General features: G+C 39.1%; 1 long non-coding RNA gene across 2 annotated transcripts; it reads right to left on the bottom strand.

Moving 5' to 3' along the window:
- Window positions 1-3057: 3057 nt before the first annotated feature.
- On the bottom strand, window positions 3058-7453 carry LOC113017559 (uncharacterized). 2 transcript variants are annotated; one of them, XR_003271499.1, is made up of 3 exons: window positions 7181-7453; window positions 6832-6944; window positions 3058-3941 (listed from the first exon to the last, which is right to left on the bottom strand). It is a non-coding gene; the product is annotated as an uncharacterized LOC113017559 (long non-coding RNA). The 2 variants fall into 2 exon arrangements; XR_003271498.1 differs by having other exon boundaries at window positions 6832-7453.
- Between the last annotated feature and the right edge of the window lie 4645 nt (window positions 7454-12098).

Consider the following 12098-nt stretch of genomic DNA (forward strand, 5'->3'; position numbering starts at 1 on the left):
ACAGTTTACCGACGGATGGGTACAGGACCTTGAAATGCACCGTGTAGAAAGTAAAGACCATCGTATGTATCATAAGTTTACCAGTCTCACAAATCGTCGTCATAAATACACATTCGTTAACCGTTTATTAATAGGACCTTTGAGCTCAACGGTAATTAATTAGTAGTAGAAATAATTTCTGGTAGCATCACAGAAATGTAGCAGTGACAATAATATTGTATGCTGTAATCGTACTGGGCAATTAGTGATACAAAAAACCTGTTTTATCCTGTGAATAAAAGTATATGTTTTTGTCAATGTACCATAATAACAGAAGCGAAACGCAATATTGTGTCAGGACAATTCACTATTTATGCACAATAAATAAAGGAGCATAGCACGACAATTTCTGTTCAGCGCCAGACTTGCTTGTAACCTATATCACCAATTATGTTATGAAAATGACGCATTAACTACAACAGCAGACTGACCTTTGAGGAAATGCTTGGAGCAGACTAACCTGTGAGCTGGAGGGTTCTGGGACGTTATATTTGATCTTTGAATGGCTGCGATCCAGGCCATCCGTCGCGTCTTTGTTACTTCGGAAACATGGCTCGAACAATTTCTCTTCAACGACGTAATCCGATAACAACCGATCTCTTTACCCGTCGGCTTCCCGTGGCTGTCATGCGACCGGCTATTGCAGTTAATAATACAACAGCTTCTTGACATTTTTGTGTTTCTTTTTATCACTGTATAACTGATTTCAATTGAAAGCCTGCGTGCGTTAGTACCGCTTGCCACGAGTTCCCAGAATCCTTTGCGGTTCTACCCGTGAATCGACGTACATTTTCAATCTCTATATAAGTAATGCATGTTAACTTTTATTTGGGGTAATTCACAAGTCTTTTTCAAGTAACCGGTTCAAGTCAATTCAGTCCCAAGTCATTGGTGTAAAGTCCAAGTAAGTCACAAGTCTTAGAAACATTTTTTCAAGTCAAGTCTAAAGTCTAATTAATGACTCGAGTCTGACTCGAGTCCAAGTCTGTGGACTCGAAGTCCAAGTCAATGTGAATCGAGTCACACCTCTGTTAATTAACAATAAACTTAGTGTATATGTGCTCCTAATTGGTGAAAGTGATAAAAAAGAGACAGCTCTCTCTCTTTAACTAATTCAAAGATATTTCAATATTTATTATGCAAAACAAAACAAGTTTACTCTAAATGATGTTGTCAGTAAAAAAGTTCCTTGTGTTTTCCCATAAAGTGTATGTAAATATCTGGTTTCAACTGTGAATGTACTGCTGTGTATTGAAATTCCTTTTGTTTTGCATAGAAATATACTGAACAACATACAAAGCATAATATATAAAATAACATCTACCAGAGTTTTTCTTTGAAAGAAGCTCCTTATGTCCAGTCTTGTATATCAGTGCATAACTGAAACCGATTTATTTAGCCGTGGAGGGAAACAACTGAAAATATGAAATAAACACACATGTAAGCTGAGACTCTCTAAAGAAACAGCATTGTTGTTGTTCGGCTTTTCATTTCACCTTTTGTTGATTCACTTGAAGAGCAAGTAACGTAATATGGGTCAAGTGATCAGTTTGATATCAATCTTTTGTGATGCACCGTCATATTTACATTATTTGTACAGTACGAATGATTTCCTTTGGAACCTGGTCAAACTTCAGTTCTCTGTCTGCCTCGCTGCGCTTCTCCAACAGCGCACTCGCAGGCAGCAGCTGCCCCGCCCCCTCGCTCAGTGCCTGAGCTGGGATCATACCAATATTAGGGGGAAAAGTTCACAGCAAATGTCTTTAGTGGCAGGAAGGATCGATTCTTCACCAATAGTGAATGACTTTTTAGCCTTAGCAATACGGTTAGCCACCAAGTATGATGCTCTCAGTGCACTTGTATTTGTTGTTGTGGAGGCCCTCAGTAATGGCTTCTGTCCCTGTTGTTCCTGCTTTTTTCTTTTAAACTAGTCCAAAGGCTTGTTTTTTAATGTCTCCAAGTGACGAAGCAGTTTTGAAGGCTTCATTGCCTCATTGGAGAGCTGGTCTCCACATATATTATGCAGAGCGGGCTTGGTGCATGGGAATCACCTGTTGCAATATATCCACTTGTTGTCTGTTAAATGCAGCTTTCTTTTTCTTAGTAGTTGTCATAGACTCGTCTTCTGTCTCCTCACTGGGCCTTTTTTCCTTTGCAAAGAAACCCTCCAAAGACATCTGTTTTTTACTAATTTTGCTAGTTTGTGGGTTTAATATTAACTAATGTATCTTGACATGCGTCAAGAGTCAGTCATAGACTAGTAACTAGTCATAGACATAGTAACTGAGAGAATTCAGTCTTTTTCCAAATAAAACACTGTTCAGAGTCGGATAATAAATAAAACGGAAATAATGTAAGTTATTTATTTTTTCTGTGCGGTACGAGCTTCAACTCTCTTGACCCGGTACCAAACGACTCAAGGCCTGGTACCGGCCCGTGGCCCGGGGGTTGGGGACCGCTGCTATAGACTACAGTGTACGCTCTACACCTACTTACTGGTTTTTGTTGCACCAGTCTGCATCTCCCAATTACTTTGTGTGTTTCGCTTACAGCTCCGCACCACCCAGGCGGCAAAAAATGTGCATGTTCTTTGTGATCTCGTAACCAATGCCCTCTGCCGTCAAAGTCGAGAATTAGTTAATGGGCATCATGTGACTAGTGGAAGCCAGATCCTTTTATTTAGCAAAATTGGGGTTATTAGTTAAATGTTATTGTTGAGGGGCACAGACAGCACATGTACACAGATTAAAAAATAGTAATGCCTCAAGAACAGGGCTCTTGGGACGTCCAAGAGGAAAGGGGCAAATGCTCAAGCCCCCTCCGTTATGGCAAAAACGTTTAGACGTTTAGAAAAGTCTTAGAAATGAATCGCATGCCAAAATGAAAACAAAAAAATTGGATGACATTAAAAACAAAAGAAACAAGAGACAAAGCGCTGAATAAGAACTTGTCAGCTTGTGAGTCTTGTAACTGGTGATGCTCCAAATGTTAAAAAATAAATATATAAAAACCAACAAACACCAAAAAGTGACTTTTATTATATGCTTATCCTGTGATCAGATAAAAAATATTTTATTAGAAGCAAGCTGGATCTAAGAGATTATTTCTACACAGCATCCTACAGTCAGTACAATTAATATGTCGGTATTGGTGGGATGAATATAAAATTCCCTCATCAGAAGGAAATAATAGTTTTATGTTATTTCATGTAATGTGTGAAGAAATAGAGGTTGATCACATGTTAAAAAATGTATATACTTATCGCTAAGACAGACTCAAATAAAAACTTATAATGAAGAAGATGTTTCCAGCGACGTTTAGTTAGAGCTGATGATAAATGTTGCTCTTTTGTTATCTCAGAAATGTAAATTTGTGGGTACAGAAGTAGATCGCATGGGGATTTTTCCTATAGTTGCATTATTGGATTCAAAGGTCATTTCATCACCACAATAGTGCACAGGTAACTTTCCTTCACATTTGACCACAACTATTCTGTTAGTGAGAAGTGTGCCTTTATACTGACACTTGGGTTTCCTGGCTCCATTGTTCTTTAGGTCACATCTAACAATGCGAAACTTTGCTACACTCTTTGTCGTGCCATTCGTCTGATCATATCTTCCTTGACCGTTACAAATGGCTTTGACCTGTTTGTAATCACTGAGGATGAATGTGTTAACATCCTTACATTTGTTTCGATCAGCATATATTTTCTTTTTTTTCATTTCTGTATCACATTTTTTCACGCTCATCTTGGCATCTACATGCTGTCGTCTAAACTTTTCATAATTTGTTTCATTCAGTCGCTTCTCAATTCGGTTGGGTTGAAGATTGGCTGGTTTTGAGAGTCCAGTAACAAAGGGCAGCACAAGCAGCAAACAGGTAAACATGATCCTCATTGTTTCCTGGAGAGAGAAAAACAGGAACATTTTCCAGATCAAGAATTTAATGCAACAAAAGCGTCATCACTGTAGTGGCAGAAGTAAGTATTTGATCCCCTGCTGAATTTGTAAATTTGTTCCCTTATAAAGAAATAAACAGTCTCTAACTTTTGTGGATGTTTTATTTTACTGGAGAGAGACATGAACACCAACAGAAAAAAAACACAATACATGATTTCTTTTCACTGATTTGCATATAATTGAGTGAAGTAAGTTTTTGATCCTCGACAACCCAACAAGAGTTCTGGTTCCCACAGACTGGATTACAGTCAATCAATCAGTCCATTACAGATACTCCCAATCTCAGTTTATTATGTGTATAAAGCACACCTGTCCACAGTACCAAGTTCTTCCATTCCAACTCCATCTCCACCACCATGGGCAAGATTGAAGAAGTGTAAAAGGATTAGTTACCGAGGTCTACTCGGGCAAGGGACCTCAGGGACAAGAAAAGTCATGGTCAAGACCAAAGACCTCTTATCTTGCTCCATGTAATATCTTGGCTCATGGGGTGAGGATAATCATGAGAAAGGTGTTGGATCAGCCCAAAACTACAGGCCAGTCTTAAGTTTGCCAGTAAACATCTAAATGATTGAGAGAAGGTTTGGGGGGAAATGCTGTGGTCATTTGAAATCAAAAACTCTGTGGCATGAACTGAGCCCACTGTGTTTGGAGGAAGAGAAATGCTGAGTGTAACCCACAGAACACCATCCCCACTGTCAAGCACAGAAGTGGAAACATTATACTGTGGGGCGCCTCGCCACATTGAGGCGGCCAGTAGATGGAGCCATGTACTGCAAAATCTTGGACAAGAACCACTTTCTCTCAGGCAGAAGACTGAAGATGTGTCATCGATGGGTCTTCCAGCATGACAATGGCCTAAAACATACCACTGATGCAACAAAGGTGTGGTTAAAGAAGAAGCACAAGGACATGGAGTGGAGCTAAGGCAGTCTCCAAACCTCAGTCCTGAAGAAAATCTGTGGAGGGAGCTGAAGCTTAAAGTTACCAAACAGCAGCAAAGAAATCTAAAGAATTTAGAGAGTTTGTGGAAGGAGGAGTGGAAAAAAATCCCTCCTGAGATGTGAGCAAACCCAGTGACCAACTACAAGAAACATATTACCGCAGTGCTGGGCAATAAGGGTTTCTCCACCAAGTACTAAGTTGTGTTTGAGATCAAATACTTACTTCACTCAGTGACATATAAATCAATTCATTTATTTTAGCAAATATATTTTTTTATTCAATTTTGGTTGATATTCTGTCTCATTACATCAAAATGAAAATACTTAAAAAAATTAGAGACTGATTATTTAATATAAGTGAACAAACTTACAAACTCAGCAGAGGATCAAATGATTATTTCCCCCCAGATAATAGCTTCTTTTTATGACCATGTTTTTTCTTTTTTGTCTTTTTGAAAAGCTGCTGGCCAACAAAGTTTTATTCATAGATGTTTTTTGCATTAGATAAATTTGCAAACTGAACTCCACGCTTCCAGAACCTCTCAGTTTCTTTGGCAGAGTTTACTTTTCATTTTTAATGGCTTGTTGTTTTTTTTATTGACTTATATAGAAACCCACACAAGTTTAACTTTAAAAACAACTTATGTAACAAAAAAATGAACCAACTTAATGGATCAACATAAATAAAAGGATAATTTCAGTGTTTTTCATCTATTCTTTATGGAGTTTTTCCAAAACATTTTCAAACGTTCAGATCTGTCTTTTATTTTCTTGTTTTAACATTATACATGGTGAACTAAAAACCCTGGAACATGGTTTGAAACATTGAAGGCAGCATGTTTCGCTTTTTGGCAGCTTTTATTTTGAAACTGCAACACTAAGCAGTACTTCTCCACACCTGTGGTGCACGCGCTGCGCAGACCCCGTCGGGCATGCGCGGCAGAGGAGGGGGCTGACTTGAGCAGAAAGCGCGGAGAGACAAGTCGAAAGGAAAAGACAGACGATCTCTGATAAAGCAAAGCAGACAGAAAGAATTTACCTGAGCTCTCTGCTGGACAGGTAATTACCGCAGTTTGGTTTAATATTTTGTTTTAAACAGTGTAACTACGAAGCGAACACAAATACAGGTGATATATTTTCATACAGTTATGTTCCAGTCGGGTTAATGTTTGTGTGTCCTCACCGTAAAGACTGCAGGTTATTGGAAAGTGCCTGAAAATATGTCTGCAAAGCACCCCTCAGTTGAAATATTAATTTTGGCTCGCTATCTACTCTAGAAAATAATTTGCGCGTCTACGTCGCCATTTACGGTTCAATGTGTGGCCGTAAGCAAGGAATTCCTGGTGCTCTGAGGGTCATCTAGTAAACGCCAACCATCATTTAAAAATAACCGAAAACAGCTGTCGTTACTTTAATGTAGTCTTTTAAATCATTAAATGATAAAATAAAGAAAATCAAAATCAATATAACAGCTTCAAAAAATTCAACATCTAAACCAGTCATTTTTTTCTTCAGTAAATATTTTGAAACTTATCAGAGGCACTGGAGGACATGTTGAACAATAATATTGTGTACGTTTTTTAGAGTATTACTGGATATTTTTAAAACAGGCAATTTTAATCATTTACTTACATATGGTAGATATGGTAAACAAGTGAAAATGAACAACAAATTAAGTAATTTAAATAAATTTGATGATTTTTGAGTCTCAGTTGATGAGTTCATGAGGTGTATCTAAAGGCAACTTCTCTACTTGCATCCACACATTGAACCTTACAGAGGGAAACGGTCATTGCACTCAGTCATGACAACATTCTTGCTAAATATAATTATTTATATTAGAAAGTTATGAAACTTTTAAGCAAACTTTTCCAAATGAGGACACTTACCGTATTTTTTGCTTTACTGATCAGTGGTTGGTTGATTAACCTGCAGGAGTTCAGGCACGAGTCAGTCGTCTGGAACAGCGGATGGTGAAGATGTCTTCAGTAAATGAAATGCTCTAAAGGGGAATTAAAATTGAACATTATTTGAACATAAATAAAAAAAGATAGGCCTCTGCCTGTGCATGCACATTTCTTATTCACGATATTCATGGTCACAGAACCCAGATGATGCATGTTTTAAAGCCCATATCTGGTTAGTGAATGTGAGTATAAGTGTGGCAGGAGATCGAGTTATTCAAAATAAACATGCTGTCTATAAAAGATTTTAAATATACAAATAAAAAGTTCTTACCAAACGAGGAGTCAAGATGAGCAGAGACCAGGTCTAGTGCAGCTCAGCTGTTATTAAATTCTACCCGAGCAGGTTGGAGCTCATTTGTGTCACAGACAAGTAAAACTTTGGGGGCTTCAGCTTTTAAACATTTCAGCAGCCCCACCTTAAATTAACTAGCATCAGTGTCTACATCACCAGCCCACCAGTTAGCACTGCTCTGTTTGTGGTTCAGAACATGCTGCAAACATGATGTGAGGACCAGTGACCACAGCTGCAGATGCAGGTTGTCTTTCATAGCTCGCGTTACAACAATTGCAGCTATTTTTTTTTCAATTCAATAAACCACATGTTTTAAAAATAAGTAAATTAATAAAATATTGACATTTGTGAAAAAAGTGCAGAAACGGCCTTTTGGCTTAGTTTTTGTTAAGTAAATAATGGCACGGTGTAATATATCACGTGTTGTTATTCCCCTGATGTTGTATACACCTAATTTTAAAGTGGGCACTAAGACTCTATTGTAGAGTCTGACAGCAGCTGGAAAGATATCTGAAATTTCTCCTCGCACACTGTTGTTGCAGCAGCGTGTCACTGTAGGAGCTGCTCAGTGCTGCTAGGATGACCTGCATGTGGTGGGAGGTGGGTTTTTGTTTTATTTTTAATATCCTGTCCTATCTGCCAGCTTTTGCAATCAGAATTGTGACCTGAATGCATTGTGGTGCAGAACACATTTTGCTTTTGCAAGATCAGCTACTTAGAATCTCTATAGGCTCCTCTTGTTCATGTGACTATGTTATCTGTTTATTTATTCATTTCTATTTGTGTTATTTCAGTTATTACACTGGTATAGTATGACTATGTCACCTGCAGCCTCCAGCAGTACCAGTTACCTGAGACCACACATCTCAGCGACGTGTGCGTGCCCATCCCAGCAGGGGAAAGAGGGAAGCCCCAGCTGTCCCAGCAGAACACACCATAAAAGATGATTGATGTCACCCCAGAGTCATAGACGGTCTTCAGAAACTCCAAAACAATTGAATCTAGCCTTCTAGGTGTCCATCAGGTGTGATGTCAGAGCCACCAGCCTGCAGCTGTTGTTCATTTACATCTGCCTAATTGATCATTTATCCTCAGCACACTTTTCAGTTCCCTTGCTGAAACTGGACAATATGTAAAGTCTAATTTCAAACAAAGGTTGGGGAAACCTGCACTGAGCTGAGACAGAAGAAGTCTGAAGTCGAACTCGGATGAGTGACAGAGCGTTCCTGCTACTGAAAACTCTACGTCCAGATGAACAAAATGAACTTTTCGGGGCAGGTCCCCAGATGTTTTCTCTTCTCAGAATCCTCTTCACAGATCGTATCTCTTTTATCTGACATACAGTCATGTGGAAAAGAGTGTTTTCATGGGAATCTATAGAGTACTCTGAAAAACTAAGCACTGTACATGAGTGAGTAGCTTGCAGAGCCACCTTTTAGCAGCAGTAGTGTCACTAAATTGTTTCTGTATGACTCTTAGTCTCCATTCGCCTGACGTTTCTTTACATCGTTTCGTCAGTTCATTGAGGTTTGTGGTATTGTTTATGTAAAGCCCTCTTAATTTCCCAGCACTGTTTTTCAGGTTGAGTTGTGGACTGTGACCTGGTCATTGCAACACCTTGATTCTGTTGTAGCTCTGCTGATGTGCTTGGGATCTTTGTCCTGCTGCATTACCAAAACTCAGTTTTGACTGTAGACTACTTGGTATACAAGGGAATTCATGGAAAACTCAATGACTGCAAGGGCCCAGGTTCTGTAGCTGCAAGACAAGCTCAAATCATCACCCCTTCACCACCATGCTAACAGCTGGTATGCGGTGTTTGTGCTGTTATGCTTTGCAAATTTGCTACTAAACTTGCAGCCATGCTGTCATGCTGTTTTTAGAGAGCAGAGACTGTCTCCTTGCAACCCTTCCAAACAAGCCACACTTATTCAAACTTTTTCTAATTGTCATGGCCTTTAACATTTAACTTGCTAACTGAGGCCTGTAGAGTCTGAGATGTAGCTTCTGGATTTTTGAGCTTTTTCTGAGAACTGCAGTTTGACCCTGGGGTGAATTTTCTGGGTCATCCGTTCCTGGGAACATTTATGACATTGTGTTAACAAACACCTGAATACTCCAGACCAGCAAACTGACAAAATGTTTGCTTTTATAGAGCTGCTCACATATGCTGATGAGCAATTATTCAAATGCAGTGGATTAGCAGCATCTGGCTGTTAATCACCTTCTAATTTGCATTGAAGCAATAAAGGTGCTTTCTGAATAATATGAGCTGTCTGGTGTGGTATTCATATTTAAAGTGAATAATCAGAATCAGATTACTTTAATAATCCCTAAGGAAATTATGTGGATTACAGTTGCTCCAAGTGTGTGTGTGTGTGTGTGTGTGTGTGTGTGTGTGTGTGTGTGTGTGTGTCTGTCTGTCTGTCTGTCTGTCTGTCTGTCTGTCTGTCTGTCTGTCTGTCTGTCTGTCTGTCTGTCTGTCTGTCTGTCTGTCTGTCTGTCTGTCTGTCTATCTATCTATCTATCTATCTATCTATCTATCTATCTATCTATCTATCTATCTATCTATCTATCTATCTATCTATCTATCTATCTATCTATCTATCTATCTATCTATCTATCTATCTATCTATCTATCTATCTATCTATCTATCTATCTATCTATCTATCTATCTATCTATCTATCTATCTATCTATCTATCTATCTATCTATCTATCTATCTATCTATCTATACACACGAATCACACAATCACAAATATCAAGAGGTGAGGGGAAATGTGTGTGACTGACATTTACAGTTATTCTCAGTCGCTTTGGTGCGTTTCTCAGAACACCATTAACATTTGCACAGCAGTTAGTGCATTTCCCAAAACAATTAGTGCAAACTGCAAAACCTAGTGGATAGCCTGCAAAAGCATGTCACATGCACAGAATTGATTATCCATACCTCAAAAGCAAGTATCCATGTCAATGAAACTGTCAGTGCCATCAAAATGAAAAGTCTTGACACCATCTTTATGAACAAGATAGTCAAATGGCATTGTCATGTTTCCACTATGACAGTTTATAATTTCAGTGTTTCCCATTGCAAAAACAATTGGTGACACCTGAAAATGCTGACGACAGCACTATGGCCTACCTGTACAGCCATCTGAAATGTGCAGTAAAGTCACTGTAGATGTTATGGGAGTCTTGGGAGTAACTGAGACACTGAATACGTACGTTTCACATTTCCATTGTGTAGAAGTGTTTGTAATCCTACAGAATTGTGCAAAAGAAAAATATGCTACAGTCACTTGTTCACTGTAGAATACATGTAAACATAAAATCACCCATTTGGTAGAGCTGTGCACTAATGTGAACAATAAACAGCACATGTAACAGTACAGTAAATCATTCTGGCACATCCAGACGTTCCTGTCTGTCTGGCCACATATTTTCATCTACATCACAACAGATGTTATCCCTCGCAATGCAGCGAGGAAAGTATCTCCTGGAGTGGCGAATCCATCCTCTGCAGGACCCTGCTGTGATGTCGTCACATGCTGCATCCATGGCTGCTAGCAGGGCCATTTGCTCATGTGGATTTCATTTTTCTTGAGTACTCTGTCAATTGTTGAAATTGGAACAGATTCAATATTGCCAAATACCGTGTAATTCTCTATGACAGCGCTTTGTATGTCTCTCAGCTTTATTGCATTGTTTGCAATGACCATTGCACAAATGGCTTCTTCTTGCTGTGGGGTAAAAAGGGGCCCTCTTCCGCCTCCGCGAGGTTGTCTTACAATCCTATGTGGTGCAGAGTGAACTTTTTGTGAAATTGCAAATACAGTACAGTAACATGTGATGTGTCTGAGATGGCACAGTACAGTACAGTGTATTACTGTTTGCATACCTGTTTTCCCTACGGAATGTTTGAATGATTGAACTGACAGTAGTTCTTCCAATATTGGGTTGCACCCTTCGACCAGCCTCCTCCATGGTGAGGCCGTGATTGACAACATGGTCCACAATTGTAGCCCTTATTTCATTAGGAATCCGCCTATATCTGCCTCTTCTCCCTCTTCCCCTTCCCCTTCCTCCCCGCATCCTCACCCCTCTTCCACGTTGCTGACCTTCCATTTTGTGTCACAGAAGTGTAGAAATGGTACACACTAGCTCCTGCGCAGTTTATATATGCTTGCCAATTGGGGATTCACAGGATTCATCCATAATTGACAGTGAACAAGTTGTTTGTCATTGGTTACAACTAAACTTTCACACGCCTCCTCATGAGTGACAGCTGTAATTCACCCGAGATCAGTTGTTCAATTTCGGAGACATTTCCAGGAACAATGATACAGGAAGGTATAGGATTTGCTTGACAGATGGCCAATATTTGGCATGTGATAACTAGTTCAACAATTTTGTGTGTGATGACTCAAGCAATGGATGTATGACTATTAGTTTTATTGGGAACGACTATTCAGCATCCATAGGTATGATTACTTTTGACTGACATGACATAAGCAAATGGAAATGTCAGAAAGCAGCAGGGAAATGATAAAGTTACAGATATCAGGGGGAGAAAATAAAACAACAGCTGTGGCTCATCAATAAGGCTCTGCAAAATAGAAAACAGGAGGGAGACTGATATTTACTGTGAGTAAATATCAGTCTCCCTCCTGTTTTGAAACCTAAAGTTAGGAAATGATAATGATGCTCTCTGACATCCACAAAATGTCAGACACATGACACAGAGCTAAACCTCTGCCGGAAAATACACAGCAGAAAATTTAGTTAATTTTTTAACTGTACACAAACACTGGGACTGAAAACAGGTTTTGATCTTTGGTTTCATTCTATAATGGAAACAAGAGAGAAAAGTGTGAAACTGTTCATGCCTGTCTGAGA

This window comes from Astatotilapia calliptera, unplaced genomic scaffold (genome assembly GCF_900246225.1).
Source record: "Astatotilapia calliptera unplaced genomic scaffold, fAstCal1.2 U_scaffold_15, whole genome shotgun sequence".
Taxonomy (NCBI): domain Eukaryota; kingdom Metazoa; phylum Chordata; class Actinopteri; order Cichliformes; family Cichlidae; genus Astatotilapia; species Astatotilapia calliptera.